Source organism: Manacus candei, unplaced genomic scaffold (genome assembly GCF_025592945.1).
Source record: "Manacus candei isolate 608988 ecotype Guabito, Panama unplaced genomic scaffold, ASM2559294v1 h1tg000113l, whole genome shotgun sequence".
Taxonomy (NCBI): Eukaryota; Metazoa; Chordata; class Aves; order Passeriformes; family Pipridae; genus Manacus; species Manacus candei.
The window spans coordinates 1,652,911-1,669,995 of NW_026138161.1; the positions used below are offsets into that span (position 1 = coordinate 1,652,911).

The following is a 17,085-nucleotide window of genomic DNA, read 5'->3' on the forward strand; positions in this document are numbered from 1 at the left end:
GGAAAGGCTCCTGCTAATTCAGGACCGCTGGAGCAGCCCCAAAAGTCTGATCCTTAAGTCTTTACTGTTTCTTGCCCCAGCTAAAATTCAGGGACAAAAATAAAACTTAGGAAAAAAAAAATAATTCAGGACTGCACCAGCAGAAATGCTTCAGATGAAAACAAAAGGAATCATTAAGCCTTTAAAGACAGATTAGAAACTCGATTTTAAATGGCATTAAGAAATACATTTAGCTATTATACTGATGATAAACAGCTGCTTTGAGCAGCTTGCGATCCACATACTGGGATGTCCCTGGGGAACTTTTTTTCTGCAGCATTCAGCAAGAAGCAGAGTTTGTTACTGACAGCAGCACCAACCCAGGAATGTTTCATCAAGTCAGTCCTGCTGGAAAAACACCCCAACGTGACAACTGGCGTGAGTGTGTCAATGGATGGAGTAGATGGGTGGTAGCAAAGAAAAGGCACGGGTTTAAGCAGTGTAGCACCTCAATGTTAAGCAGGAAAATTGAAAATCAGGTATATGCAGGAAGGAAAAATCCCCCCAAGGACATTGAAGGAGATGCTCAACATTCAGTTTAGCCAGGTGTAACATCTCTTTTTTTTAACAGAGGAGTGTGGATAAAATACCAAAGAAGTTATAGACAGGAAATGGCTTCAGGAGAATGTTTTAATGTTATTTAACTTGAATGCTGAGTAGGTGAAAATTGGGGGAAATATTAATATCTGAGAAAGGAAACACAACATTTCTGTCTTAGCTAGATTTAATTTTAAATGCCTCCTGTCTGACAGGAGTCAGAGACTTGGAAAGTTAAGGGAAGCCCAGTGGTAGATAAAATAAAGAGCAGAGAACAGAGAAGACAATGAAACTTCAGGAAGAAAAATAATGTACAATTTGACTTTGTCCTTTACCACACAGATATCACATTCACGCAAATGTAAATCCATTGTTCATCATTTAGCAATTAGAACAGCCCAAAATATCATGGTATGCCACCAGCACAGCACAAACATTTGTGTCTGGCTATTTATATATGACCTCAAAAATGCACATAAAAAATTCACTGGGAAAAGGTAAAAAATAGAAGCATTTTATTAACTTTTGAAATGCAAACTTAAAATGTGAGCTTTGAGTATGCCTCATGCTTGTTCAGCTTACAGGGATATTCAATTAGGAATATGCACTTTCTGTATTAAACAAGGTCAAGGGAGACTACAGTGATCTGAGTATGAACTATTAATTTCTAGAAGAAATTCTTGTGCTTTTCTTTTTGCTAATTGTCTATAAAACTGCTACAAGCTTTAAGACAGAAGTCAGAACTGTTCTTCATCTTTCTTAACCAGCAATTTCAAAGAGCAAGTGAGCATGGTAACAGCATTGTGACAGCTCTGCCCTAACTCTGCCCAATTTCTAGTAATTGCTGGAGGTCACGGTGCACCCAGGTAATTTCTTTTGGCACTTTGCAATCACACAGCAAGAATCAGAGAAAAAGAGCAGCTCTCCTCTGGGAAGGTGTTCACCCACTTCCCTGGGTAGGTACTTATACACACACGCACACACAATCACTGTCCCCTTCCCCTGGGAAGACACTTCCCTGTGGTCCATAAGGACAAATTTGGGCCAGTCCCCAAGCTTCAGTCTGTCATCCTGCTTCACAGAGTTGATATGAGAGTGATGGAAAAATGCTCAGCAAAGCCAAAACCACCACAGACAAATGGCTGGATACAGTCCCAATTTGTCACATCTCAGTGTTGTCAGCTACTCCAGCTCTTGACAGGAACCTCATGATGTTCAGCAAGGAAAAGTGCAAAGCCTTGTACCTAAGGAGGTACAAACCCATGCACCAGTATATGCTGGGGGACACACACACGGAAAGTGGTTTGACAGAAAAGGACCTGTAGGACCTGGGGAACCAGATTGAACATGTCTGTGCTGGAAAAAAAGAGAGCAGTATCCTTGGCTGAATTAGATAAAATACTGCCAGCAGGTCAAGGAAAGTGATTCTTCCCTTTTACTCAGAGGTGGTGAGGCCAGTATCTGCAGTCCTGTGTCTGGCTGTGGGCTCCCCAGCACAAGAGAGACATGAACATACTGAAGAGTCCAACCAAGGGCCACGAAGATGATTAAGGGACTGGAGCATTTCTTATCTGAGGAAGGGCTGAGAGAGCTGGGACTGCTCAGCTTGGAGAAGGCTTGGAGGGGGGGCAGATCTTACTGAAGTGTACACATATCTGATAGGAGGGTGCAAAGAGGATGGAGCCAGGCCCAGTGGTACCCAGTGACAGGGCCAGAAACAATGGGCACAAAATGAAGCACAAGAGGTTCTGCCTGAACACCAGGAAAACACTGTTTTACTGTGAGGATGACAGCACACAAGTCACACACAGGTCACTTGAGCACTAGCACAAGTTGCCCAGAGATGTTGTGGAGTCTTCATCCTTGGAGATATTCAAAAACTGCATGGACACAGCCCTGGGCAACTGGTCCTGCTTGAACAGAGGTTTAGACAGGATGACTTCCAGAGATCCCTTCCAACCTCAACCATTCTGTGATTCTGTGATGTTCCTGACAGCTGATGGTTAAAGATTCAAGGTTACTTACTTACTTTACCTTACTTTACTTATGAAGGTGTAGGGCATTGATCTGTGCAGTGATTAATAAGGATTTGGAGAAGAGTTGGGGGCTGGCAATGATAGGAGATGGCTTCATGTACTCTCTAGAAATCCTTTTCCATGGTGCTTTGCAGGCTGAGAGATACCACTCACAAAAATATGGGTTTTAAAATGCATCTCTTCTTATAAAAGCAAAACTGGTAAGAAATCCCTTGTCACTGTTTTAGGTAAGAAAAGCATCTGTCTTGCATTAACCACAAATACAGAATGCATGGGGAAGATAGGGAAAACAGAGCTGGAGCAGTAAGATACAAACCAAACAACAGCAATCATTTTGCTGTAAAAATAAAAGAAAGGAAAAACTATGATTTTTCTAAATCCCCCCTTACCACTTCAGTGAGATCATCAGCGTCAGGTGAAAGAAAGAAGCCACAAATTTTAGCATTCAAGGTTACCACTCTGCTCATCTGGTCTGACCTCTTCTTTTCATAGGACAAACCATTTCATCGTGTCCTTTCTCCACCAAGACCAAAGCTTTGCTTTGTGCCAGAGCAGACCTTTTGCAAAAGCCCTTCCAGCCTCATTTAGAGACTTCACATTTTCACACTTCTTTCAGCCCTGTGAAGCTCATGATTCTGGATGTAAGAAGCATAGAATACACTAAAATGACTTTTTTTTTCCAATTCAGCACAAAGTCCAGCATTATTTTACCTGCTCCAATCTATATCTATCCATCTGCAATAGTGTGACAAAAAAGTGCCCAGTTCTTTTGTTTCCTATTTACGACCCAAGAGAACAAAAAACATAGCAGCAAGATGCTGGGGTATGAGTGGGAAGGTGAAAATGTATACAGGCTGCCTCGGGTCTGAAATAATCTGTACAGGGTACATTTCTCCATTTCTTGACCTTGTTGCAGACTGGATAAGTTCAGAATTATATTTAAAACCAATGTGTATGTTTAAATAGACCAGAGAAAAATTTGCATAGCTGCCTACTGCTGTCAATGTTTCTTCAAACGATTCTCTCCTTTCTTTTCCTCTATAGAGAGAGACTTGAAAAGAATGATAATTTTATCTCCTGTATTAGTGACCGCCTGTCCTCGCAGATATTTTCACTCTGGAAGGAGTAAAGGAGCTGCACAAATAGCAGGTGTAAGGGGGGGGGGAACCTACTCGTGAGAAAAAGCAACACTTCTGATGCTCTCTTCAGCTCGGCTGGATTGTGTCTCTCTTCCATAGCACCACTTGAAAAATAACACCCTGAACCTGCACCATTGCACTCAGATTCTTGGGAAAAAAAAGCAACATCATCAGATCACACACCAGATCAGGCCAGCTCCTCCTTACAAGAAGTTAAACTGGGTATTTCAGACAAAAATGTTAACTACCTCAAATGGAAAATTCTGGAATAGTATACACATACAATGATTGTTTCCTCTGGTTCTCCTTAATTATTTTCCTTTTTGTGGACAAAACAAGAAGCATCTGTACCCCTGCTTTAAACAAAACCCTCATGATCTGCATTCATTCTCATGATCCAAAACAAGGGTCTCTTAAACAGGAGCCTAGCAAAATATTTCCCTGTTCCTGTCCATTACTCAAAACAAAACTCCTGCATTCTCAATAAACTGAATATGAAGATTTAACAAGCCCATAGAGTTAACAGAATAGAACATGAAGAAGGTCACCATGCTGATAGACATGGACTAAGCTATTCTCTGCCTTGGCCCAGCTGTAATGTTGCCCTGCCAAGCCTGCAACTTTCTTCTTCCTCCATGCAATTTAGACACAATTAAACATTTTACATCCACAAGATATTTTCCATGTCTCTTGCTCTAATTAGGACTGCCCTCTGACTGTGGGGCTAACAGCTGGAGGTGACTTGGTGGCATACTTTACACAGTGGCTGAGCCAAAGGTTTCTCTGAAGAGAATTAAAAGCAGGAGGTCTAAATCAATTAAAAAAAATAAATAGATATTTCTTTCAAATCTTAGATGCCATGACATGAGTTGAAGCTGTTAATGTTGTGACAGGATGCCTGGGGGAGTGCAGGAGCACAGAAGGGAGGTAGGCAATAGTCAAGTGAAGCAGACAGAGCACCCAAACACCTCCTCAGAGGAGGAAAAGCTTTCCACATGGGTCTTAGGTGCTCACTCAGCCACTCCCTAGATTCATACACCACTACAGAAATTACGTGGTGCCTGAGGGGGAAACAGTATTTCCATGTTAGAACTTCATCCTATTGTCCCTTCACCATCAGCAAGTCCAAATTATCTTACTCACTACAGCATGTGCCTTTCCATCAGCTACTCCTCCAACAAGAGTAGTACTATGCTCACACAACTTTCTTCCTGAGATCCTGAATCCATCATTCTGTGTAACACTGGACAGCTGGGATGGGAACAGCTTTGTGGCAGCTGCTCTCCAAAAACCTCCCCTCCACCCCCGCACTTGCTGCTTTCTCTGTGTGCAGGGACCTTCTGACACCCACACTCCTGCACTGCCACAGGGACCTCTCTCTGCCCTTCTGGTTACCAAGCTCCTTCCCATTAATACACCCTGCAGATCAATCCAGAACACAAACACTCCCATCCATCTCCGACACCCGCTCCTCATCTCTGCTGCCTCTCTGAGTAAGGAGAAGTGTCCGCCAGGTCAAAGATGTTGTTGCAGTGTGTGGCAGGGCATTAAAAGAACCAGAGAACATATAAACATAGAAAGCTGTCCACAGAAAGTACAGCAAGGAAGGCTTCCCCAAGCAGAAGAGATGGTGGAAGGGATGGGACAGAATCACAGAATCATTTAGGTTTGAAAATACCTCTAAGACTCTTTCCTAAAGACTATCTTCAGATAAAATCTTTAAATCCCTCTGGTTCCTCCCAAGGTCACAAAACAGAGAATTGGTTAGACTTCACCCAAAACTGTGAGTCTTCTGAAAGTGCTCCCACAAATACCAAGGAGCAGGTCCTGTTGTGCATCACATAGGAACACTCCAGCCCAGAGGATGGGTCAGATCTGGGCAGTTCCCTCTGCTGGGAAAGTTTCTGCCCGGGCATGGGCTAATGAGCAAAAAAGGACTTTGGCTCTTTTGGTCCACTATTGCTTAAGCCACTTTCCCTGAACAAACCTCAGCAGTCAATAGGCCTACCCACTGCCTTCACAGATAAAAGCAAATATTTTCAAATATAACTGTGTGCAAGTCAGAAAATCCTTTAAATTCTCACCATAATTTAATTAGGAGTTGAAAATTCACAGTCTCTCTGACAGGATTTGTGCACAGTTGCAAATACAGATCTAACTACCCAGCTAACAGCCACACTGAAAACAAAAGATTTAGCTCATAAAATATACTATGCTATTTTAAAGCTAAATTCTTACAACAGAGTTTATGAAGAGTTTAAAATCTCAAGGTGAGATGTTAATGTTCTTTATAGTGCACTTGCTCTGAAAAACCTAGGCATGGCTAGTTCCCCCTAACAAAGCATTAGTGTAGCTCTACTGGCTTGCAATTAACCTTTTTGTCAAGGTTTGTCTGGTCCTAAAAGAAATAATGATGGCTTTTAAATCAGTATAACAAGGAACTATCCCATACCTTCGACTGCAGTGAAAACACTCAGGTTAAGAATTATATTCTGTGTGAAAAATAATTGCAGAGGGCAATTACAGCAGTGCTCATCTTGATTCCTGCCTGCAGGGGTGTAGGGAACACCCCCAGACCATGGAAAAGTTGTTCTCCTCTCCCTGTGAAGCATGCAACATGCAGAATGCCTATATAATATATAATTTATGACATATCCACAAAAGGTAACACTGCTCAGAGTTAGGTAGTAGGGAATTCGACTGGTGACATGGATCATCCTTTGGCATAAATAGTTAGCATGTATAAATCCCAAGTATTTGTAGACATTTAGACAGCAAAATCATTACAATGGCTGGCTGTTTGCTCTTTACTGCAGGTAAAGTATGGCTGAAAGAGTTCATTGTCTCTTTGTAAAACTTAATCATCCTGGTTTTGGTTTGTCAGAGAGAGAGAGGGATAAATGGGACTCCTGAATATGTAGCATAATAGTCAAACAAAGCTCAGTCACTCCCACGATGCAGTAAAAGTATTTCTGGACTGAGATTCTATTCAAATGTAATTCAAAATATTGGGATAAATTTTCTGGATTGAAATTCTGTGCGTTCCACTGTCCAATAATGTACTGCACTCTTGAGAAAATTTTTACATCCAACCTCCTTTATTGCTGAATGCTGCCTTCCCAGCTACCATCCACCCACTGGAAGTGTTGGGGAGCTCAACATGGATGAAGAACTAATGGATAATCTTGGGCATATCACTTTACCTCCCTGAGCTTCAGTCTTCTCTTCCTTAAAGTGAAGATAATGCTAATGACCTACTTTGCAAGCCATTGTGAGACCTACTGATAAGAAGGGCTAAGATTTATACGCCTCTAGACTACATTTGGTAAACAACGTATTTTTAAATTTAATTCTAACATAGCCAGAAATTTATGGTGCCCAACTTCTTAGATTTCACTTTTCTGCAATTAAAGCTAAGCTTTATACACATGGGGCCACTAAGGACTTATTTCCTGTAAGTTTATAAAAACAAGTGCAAATTTAGGGAAGAAGGGGGGGGAAAAAAGAAAATACTGACTACTGTAAATTTCAGTCAACTGGCTTTTAGGAGTTGGTCAGATAGCAAAATGGTGCCATTCAATGGTTAAAAAAAAAGGAATACAAAGGCTAGGGATCAAAAGAAAGGCAGTTGTCTAGAAATTAAAAAGCAGTGTACAATGAAGCACACAGGGGTGGAAAAAAGAGGGGGAAAAGTAAGTAGGTGAATCAGAAATTATGGTTTATGAGAATGGACATGGAAAAGCTAAAGAAATATGGGAAAAAAATCTTCTTCAGCTAGATTTATTACAGTAACGATGAAGTTTTTAAAGAACTTACAGAGTACAACCAAAAAGCTTCTGCACCCATATGCAGAAAGGGTAAACAGGATAACCCAAGCACTTACAGGTGACCCAGTGTGGTGGTTTCACTCTAGGCCTTCCTGGAGACCAACTTGTAACCAGGAAGGAACTAGAAAAGTGATCACGGAAGTATTCCATGCTATTCCTTTACGTAACTTGAGGTATAAATAAGGCTAGCGGGAGGCATCTCGCTCTCTTCCTCTCCGGCGAGGTTCGAGAACGGCGGGTCCCTGTTTTGGTCTGGTTTATCTGGAGCTGAGGCCTACAGTGACTACCGTTATCTGCCACGCGTGAGGGGAGAGCCTTGGGCCGTGTCTAGCCATCCTGCCTGTTCGAAGGGAAGTGGTGAGATTTTTGCTAGTTTGCCTTCGGTCGGCTGGTTGGCTTGTTCGGTCCTTGCCCCTTTTTGTCCTTCTCCCTTCCCCTTTCCCCCCCCCCCCCCCCTTCTGTGTGTGGTATTCTCCTTTTGTGTATCTGTCTCATATGTAATATATATATATATATATATATTTGCTATAGCTTTGGCTGCTTGGTTTTTTTCTTTTCCCTCTCTGGGAGGCAGGTCCTTGTTGTCGAGTTTCGGGGACTTGGCAGGAAGCCAGCTCGAAACTTGCACAACATTTTTGGTGTCAGGAGTGGGATATTTTGGTTAAGTTTGGCTTGTTTTGATAAACGTTTTTCCAGGAAGACAGCCAAGCTCGGTGTTGTTTTGCAAAACCAATCTATTGTTTTGGGAACAGGTCTGGGAACACTACCAGAGTCTGGGAAAGCAGCCAAGGAAACTTTGTTTATATAAACAAAGGTTTGTTTTGGGATCAAGAAGAAATAATAACAAAAAACAATGGCTATTTCATTAATTTGTCTTATAATTCTAGCCACCTTTACACCTGTGTTAGGCTACCGTATAGGGAGACGTCCAGACCTTGAGGATGGATGGAACAAATTGCTTCCATCCTTTAATTTTGACATCGAAGGTTTGGTAAAGGAAATCCCCATGGTTAAAATCGGCTCTAATTACTATATAAATCTTATTGCAACAGTACTGTCATTGATAAAGGTACTGGAAGTGCTACTTAAACTTGGAAGAATGGGGTTCCGTTGCCTTCCCTCTTGTAGGAAAGATCACACCTCAAAGGGACTCGCTGGAACTTTGGAAAGGGCTGCAGACAGGCCAGTCCCCGGGTGGCATGGAGCTTGGGAAGATTTCGGTAGATTAGTAGGACATGTGTCACCCCCCATTAATTGGGAGTTCACACCAGAACAAATGTTTGATTCTGGTGAGATGGCCCACTGTTTGGCAGAAGGGTGTTTTTCCTACAAAGATCCGAATATGCAATTCTCTGCTTTGTGCTGGGGCCTGGCTAATGCTTATCGAGCTGCCATAGACCACCTTCAAAGGGTTAAGGTCGACACAGAAACCCAAACCACGCCACTTGAAACCAGTGATGTCCCTATTAGGTCCACAGAAGTTGGAGTCCAAACACAACTTGAAGTCAATGCCATTTCTACTAAGCCCACTAGAACCGGGACTCAAGCTAAGAACCGGAAGGTCATCATTGCCCCTGTGAAGAAGAAGAAGACGTGGGTAAGAGAGATCAAGGAACTTACAGACTCATCTCCCCAACCAGAACGCACAGAAGAAAGAGAAGAAGAAGAAGAAGAAGAAGGAACAGAAGAACCTATCCAATTCACTCAAGATGTAGTGGACGAAGGAGCGGCAGCAATGGGAGAAGGAGCAACAGCAAGTGATGAAGGTGCGACTGCGAGAGAGGAAGTAGTGGTTGTGACTGAGGAAGGAGCGATTGGAAGAGAAGAAGCAGGTACCAGAGAGGAAGAAACGGTTACACGGGAAGGAGCACGTCCAAGAGAACTAGGGGCACGCCCAAAGGAATACAGAACAGCATCAAGAGAAAAGAAAGCAACAGTACAAACGGCTGGTGGTATATTGTCGCTTGATGATTTATATCCTGACTACACATTCAGTGTTACAAAAGACGCAAAGAAGGAGCCAAAGCATCCCCCTCAATTGGAGGGGGAATTATCCCTACCCCTCCAGACCCAACCTTCTCTTGGAGGTGTGAATGATTGGAGGAAGAGGCCCTTATCTCACCACGTGAAAGATTACTCACTACCTCCACCCGCTGGGTATCGCGAACGACGCAGGAGTCCATCCCCACGGCGTGAATGGCATAGAAGTCCATCTCCACGGCGTGAACGACGTAGAAGTCCATCTCCGCGGCGTGAACGGCATAGGAGTCCATCCCCACGGTATGAACGGCATAGGAAACCATCTCCGCGGCGTGAACAATATAGAAGCTTATCCCCACGGCATGCTCAGTCTCCACCTCCACATGAGAGATATAGGGAGGAAGTGGGAGCAGTCCCACGTAGGAGTGGAAGAGTAAAGAGAGAGGTGGAAAAGATTCTACGTGGGAGAGATGGACAAGAAATTATGCGAGAAAGCGAAATTACACAATCACTGACCACAAGAGAGCTTCGAGATTTACGGAGAGATTATATGCGCTTGCCTGGTGAAGAAGTCCTCACCTGGCTGGTGCGATGCTGGGACAAGGGAGCTGATAGTCATGTAATTGAAGGTGATGAAGCACGACAGTTGGGATCCATTGCTCGAGACCCTGTGATAGAGCAAGAAATGGGGAGGGAGAAAATGGCGTCCAGTCTTTGGCTCCGAATACTCCACGCGGTGAGAGTGAAATACCCATTTAAGGAGTCCCTGAAGAGTTCTTCAAGAAGGTGGAGGACTGCGGAAGAAGGCATCCAATACCTACGGGAATTGGCCATGCTGGAGATCATCTATTCTGATCCAGATTATTATGATATCCAAGTTCCTGAGAATGTTCCCTGCACGCAACCAATGTGGAAAAAGGTAATTCAAGGTGCCCCTAAACCATATATTTCCTGCTTGATACCCGTATATAATCCAAAGATGGATGAACCAAGCGTGGACACTATGTGTGCTTGGATAAGAACCATCGAGGAAAATATGGAAGACTCCTTCAATCCCCTGTACCGACGCACCTACGATAGGGAAAGAACGGAGAGAGATTATGAATATTCCAGATATGAGGACGACCTTAGAGACAGAGAGGACAGAAGGTATAGAGATTACCAAGAAAGGCCAATGGGAAGATCACGGCGGGACCGACAAAGACGACCTCGGCCTAGACCTCGATCCTGGTCTCGATCTTGCTCACGATCCCTGTCATTCACACGTCGAAGGAAAGAGAACTCTAAGCGTGGGTCACGTAACCAACTATGGGCATACCTTCGTAGTAAAGGAGAAAACATGAAGAAGTGGGATGGTGAACCCACTTCTAAGCTTGAAGCTAGAGTGAGGGAGCTGAAGCGAAAGAAGACTGACAAGAAAGTTGTCTATGTAGTAGATGGAGATTTCTTAGAAGAGAAACTGCGATCGCCGAAACACGAGAAGATGGAGGTCCACTTCGACAATGGCAAAAAGTCTAAGAAGTCAAAGTCAAACTCTGACGACGAATGCTCTGATCAAGACCAGTAGAGGGGCCCTGCCTTCTGCCAGGAGAAGGAGAGGGACCAAGAAGATAACCGGGTTTACTGGGCTGTGTGGGTCCGATGGCCTGGCACATCGGATCCTCAGAGATACCAGGCCTTGATAGATACTGGAGCCCAGTGTACTGTAATGCCTTCGGAGTATAAGAGTACCGAGACTGTTACTATTTCTGGAGTGACAGGAGGGTCTCAAGAATTGTCAGTAGTAGAGGCGGACATGAGCTTGACGGGAGACCAATGGGAAAAGCGTCCCATTGTGACGGGGCCAGAAGCCCCTTGCATCCTTGGTATGGACTACCTAAGAAGAGGATACTTCAAGGACCCGAAAGGGTACCGGTGGGCTTTTGGTGTAGCCACGGTGATTGAAGAGGGGTCCAAGCAATTGTCTGCCCTTCCTGGCCTTTCAGAAGACCCTTCCATTGTAGGATTACTACGAGTTAAAGATCAAGAAGTGCCAATAGCCACAACAACTGTACACAGACGACAGTATCGGACAAACCGAGATGCTGTGATCCCTATCCACAAAATGATCCGAAAGTTGGAGAGCCAAGGGGTGGTCAGCAGAACCCATTCACCCTTCAACAGCCCCATCTGGCCTGTGCGTAAATCCGATGGAGAGTGGAGACTGACTGTGGACTATCGTGGCTTAAATGAAGTTACGCCACCGTTGAGTGCTGCCGTGCCAGATATGTTGGAGCTCCAATATGAGTTGGAGTCCAAGACAGCAAAGTGGTACGCCACCATCGACATAGCCAACGCGTTTTTCTCCATTCCTTTAGCGGCAGAGTGCAGGCCACAGTTTGCTTTCACCTGGAGGGGCGTTCAATACACCTGGAATCGACTGCCCCAGGGGTGGAAACACAGTCCAACCATCTGTCATGGACTGATCCAGGTCACACTAGAGAAGGGTAAGGCTCCCGAACACATCCAGTACATCGATGACATCATTGTATGGGGGGATACAGCAGAAGAAGTTTTCAAAAAAGGACAGACGATCATCCAGATTCTCCTCGAGGCCGGTTTCGCTATCAAGAAGAGCAAAGTCAAGGGACCTGCCCGAGAGATCCAATTCCTAGGGGTGAAATGGCAAGATGGACGACGCCAGATACCAACAGACATAATCAACAAGATTGTAGCAATGGCTCCCCCCACAAACAAGAAAGAAACCCAAGCTTTTCTGGGAGCCATAGGCTTCTGGAGGATGCATATCCCAGAATACAGTCAGATTGTGAGCCCTCTTTACTTTGTGACCCGTAAAAAGAACAATTTCCAGTGGGGTCCTGAGCAACAACAAGCTTTCAGGCAGATCAAGCAAGAAATTGCACATGCCGTGGCTCTTGGACCAGTTAGAATGGGACCAGATGTAAAGAATGTGCTCTACTCTGCAGCTGGAGATAAAGGTCCCTCCTGGAGCCTCTGGCAAAAGGTGCCTGGCGAGACGCGAGGGCGACCACTGGGTTTCTGGAGCCGAAGCTACAGAGGTTCTGAGGCCAATTACACCCCTGTGGAAAAGGAAATCTTAGCGGCGTATGAAGGTATACGAGCAGCTTCAGAGGTAATTGGTACCGAAGCACAGCTCTTCCTGGCACCCCGATTACCCGTCTTGAGCTGGATGTTCAAAGGGAAGGTGCCCCCTGCGCATCATGCCACCGATGCCACGTGGAGCAAGTGGATGGCTTTGATTACACAACGTGTCCGAATCGGGAACTCGAATCGCCCCGGCATCTTGGAAATCATAACCAATTGGCCTGAAGGTGGGAACTTCAGTCTGGCAGAAGAAGAAGAAGAGCCAGTGAGCCGAGCCGAGGAAGCTCCGCCATTTGATCAGCTGCCAGATGAAGAAAGGTGTTATGCCCTTTTCACTGATGGTTCTTGCCGAATTGTAGGAAGGAACCGGAAGTGGAAAGCGGCCGTTTGGAATCCCACCCGACGAGTGGCAGAAGCCGCTGAGGGTCAAGGCGAGTCGAGTCAATTTGCGGAACTCAAAGCCGTCCAATTGGCCCTGGACATTGCTGAACGAGAAGGTTGGCCGAGACTCTACCTCTACACAGACTCGTGGATGATAGCCAATGCTCTATGGGGATGGTTAGAGCGATGGAAGAAGATGAACTGGAGGCGTGGAGGAAAACCCATCTGGGCTGCTGACTTGTGGCAGGACATCGCTGCCAGAGCGAAGAGTCTGAATGTGAGAGTCCACCATGTAGATGCCCACATGCCCAAGAAGCAAGCTAATGAAGAACATAATAACAACAGAGAAGCGGACCGAGCTGCACAGATAGGGGTGTCACAAGTAGACCTAGACTGGCAGCAGAAGGGAGAGCTGTTTCTGGCTCGATGGGCCCATGATGCTTGCGGTCATCAAGGCCGAGATGCCACCCACAGATGGGCACGAGACCGAGGGGTGGATTTAACCATGGATATCATTTCTGAAGTTATCCATGATTGTGAGACTTGTGCCGCTATTAAGCAGGCGAAAAGACTGAAACCCCTGTGGTATGGTGGACGATGGGATAAGTATAAGTATGGAGAGGCATGGCAGGTTGATTATATCAAACTACCACAGACCCGCCAAGGTAAGTGCTATGTACTTACCATGGTGGAAGCAACAACGGGATGGTTAGAGACTTTTTCAGTGCCCCACGCAACGGCCCGGAATACCATTCTGGGCCTTGAAAAGCAAGTCCTGTGGCGACACGGGACCCCAGAACGTATTGAGTCGGACAACGGGACTCATTTCAAAAATGGATTAGTCACCACTTGGGCGAGGGAACATGGTATCGAATGGGTATACCACATTCCATATCATGCACCAGCTGCTGGGAAGGTTGAGAGATATAACGGATTATTGAAGACCACTCTAAAGTTATTAGGTGAGGGGACTTATAAAAACTGGGACAAGAACTTAGCCAAGGCTACCTGGCTAGTTAACACCAGGGGTTCTGTCAATCGAACTGGCCCTGCACAGGCAGAATCCCTTCACATTGTTGATGGAGATAAAGTTCCAGCAATCCATTTGAGGGGAATGCTAGGGAAAGCTGTTTGGGTTACCCCTGCCTCAGGCCAAGACAAACCCATTCGTGGGATTGTCTTTGCTCAAGGGCCAGGACATACGTGGTGGGTAATGAGGAAGGATGGAGTCATCCAGTGTGTGCCTCAAGGAAACTTAGCCTTGGGGAAAAACTAATTGTATGTCCTAAGTTGTGTTTTTACAGGAAGCCAGTCACCAGATGAGAGAGAGACCTGAACTAAGCTGTTGCTGGTATCCGGTGATGAGACAGTCCAGTGATGAAACAGCCATAAATCAGAACTGTAATGGTGACTGAGGAGACCAAAGATCTGGACTGAACTGACATCGGTATTGATTTTCCAACGACGAGACAACTGTGCCGAGAGACCAACAAGAACTATATATATATATATATGCAAATGTGTATATATATGCGCGGGATGTAGACGAACGTGAGACATAGGTGTTGCGTAAAGGAATAGTATGGAATAAGGGGTGGAGAATGTGGTGGTTTCACTCTAGGCCTTCCTGGAGACCAACTTGTAACCAGGAAGGAACTAGAAAAGTGATCACGGAAGTATTCCATGCTATTCCTTTACGTAACTTGAGGTATAAATAAGGCTAGCGGGAGGCATCTCGCTCTCTTCCTCTCCGGCGAGGTTCGAGAACGGCGGGTCCCTGTTTTGGTCTGGTTTATCTGGAGCTGAGGCCTACAGTGACTACCGTTATCTGCCACGCGTGAGGGGAGAGCCTTGGGCCGTGTCTAGCCATCCTGCCTGTTCGAAGGGAAGTGGTGAGATTTTTGCTAGTTTGCCTTCGGTCGGCTGGTTGGCTTGTTCGGTCCTTGCCCCTTTTTGTCCTTCTCCCTTCCCCTTTCCCCCCCCCCCCCCCCTTCTGTGTGTGGTATTCTCCTTTTGTGTATCTGTCTCATATGTAATATATATATATATATATATATTTGCTATAGCTTTGGCTGCTTGGTTTTTTTCTTTTCCCTCTCTGGGAGGCAGGTCCTTGTTGTCGAGTTTCGGGGACTTGGCAGGAAGCCAGCTCGAAACTTGCACACCCAGCTTGATCTCAGTGCCAGGCAAAATGACAGAAAAACCAATCTGAGTTTCAATATGTTTAATAAAACAGAAAAGGAAAGGAATGCAATGAATAGCTGTCAGCACGGAAAGATGTAAAATGCCCCACCAATGCTAATTTCATTATTTTATAAGAGTATGAATTTGGCTCAGGAAGACAGCCAAACACCTTGACAGAACAAGCTGCAAGCCAAATGCAGATGATGTGCACTGGAGAGGAACGAGCCTGGGCAGCTCCCTGCACCAGTGCTGCCTTGCTGGGATTGGGTTGGGCAGCAACATGGACCATTGACCTGATGACAATCTCAGTGGCTGCCCTTGGTTTGCTCCCACCTGCAGCCAAGGACCCACCAGCTCCCAAGTCAGCACAGCCACAGTGCTCATCCCATCACATCACCTTGTCCTGGTGCTGCATTTGAATCACCCGAGAGACAGACTGGCCAAAACCTCTTGCAGGGTAATCTGCTCTGAACTGACACTGTGTGACACTCTCAACAAGACGTTGGTGGAAAATAGTAAAAAATTATTACTGAGAGCCGTCGGGACCCCAATGGCCAAGTATCCTTCTATTCAGTGCTTTTCTCTATGATCTGAAAGTCCTTGTAAAATGACTGATAAAATGCCAGAGGACGGGAAGATCAGAGGAATGCTGAACAGCAGTGAGGGCAGTCACACAGGATGATGCGCTTGATAACCGGGCACGTCCCACTAAAATATGTTTTAAATGGAAAACAGACACTGAGGTAAAAGCAAGGCAAATTGTATCTCCAGCACGGGGGGGGGAACGTCCCTAGCAAAGAACAGTTCTGAAAAGGATCCAAAGATCTTGGTAGATGAGCAATTCAGCATGTGCTTTGCTTTAGCAAAAGGTTACCTGTTCCTTGTATACATAACAGTAAGAACCAGGCTTGGTGAAGCTGAGCAATGGGCAGTACTGAGGAATTAGCTGGGAGCCCACCCAGCCACAGTACTGGCTGCAGAAAGTGGCTGGGGACCTGGGAGACTGAAATCCAGGCCACCACAGCTTCAACCCCACTGCTGCTCATGAGCTGGATTATAGGGCAGCAAAAATATCCATGTATCTGCCATCACCAGACCTCCAAATTCAGGCTAGACAGAGGTTTAAGGAGCTGAACTCATTTACTTTATCAAAAGAAGGCGGAGTGATGACTTGATTATACATGTAAATGCCTTAATGGGACTTTCTTAATGCAGTGGAAGAAGACGCCACTGTAAGAAGCTAAATTCAGGTTAATTTAAATATGGTGCTTCTTTAAAGCCTAAAGTGTAATGGAAAAGCAAGAAAAATATTAAGTAATGTCATGGATCCTCAGCCTCTTTAGAATTCTAAATCAATACTGGATGCTTGTCTGGAGGGGATGGTTTAGTTACACACAAGTTTATGGGTTCAGCAGAAGAGCAACTTAGTGAAGTGCAATGCCCTGTGATATACAGATTAGACTTTTAAACTCTAACTCTACTGCATTTTTACTCATTATTTTACATATGACTGAGGAGTATTCAGTTTTCTACATAGAAAGTGTATCCCTCTACAAACAGCTACTGCTTTAAAGATCAGCTTCCAGTTTAATTCAATCTCTCACAGGGTTAGGTTTTATTTCAATGGGATTTCTTTTTGATTGCACATTAAACTTACAGAAATGTTCAGACAGTTAATGTGCATTTTGGATTACTGATGGAGCACACAAAGGGCTCCAAAGGCAATATCAGATTCAGAGAAGTATTCGATTTCTGTGAAGGAAACTAAACAGCCCTGGATATGGAAACTCCCTCTTCTTCATCACAGCAGGTCTCCAACAGCAGAAAAGCAAGAAAGGATGGGGGGCAGGGAGGAGA

The 17,085-nt window shown here is 45.0% G+C and overlaps 1 protein-coding gene across 1 annotated transcript in view; it reads right to left on the reverse strand.

The window, feature by feature from the left end:
• Positions 1-17,085, reverse strand: part of KCNH5 (potassium voltage-gated channel subfamily H member 5) — a 161,674-nt gene that overhangs the window by 114,503 nt on the left and 30,086 nt on the right. The window lies entirely within an intron of this gene.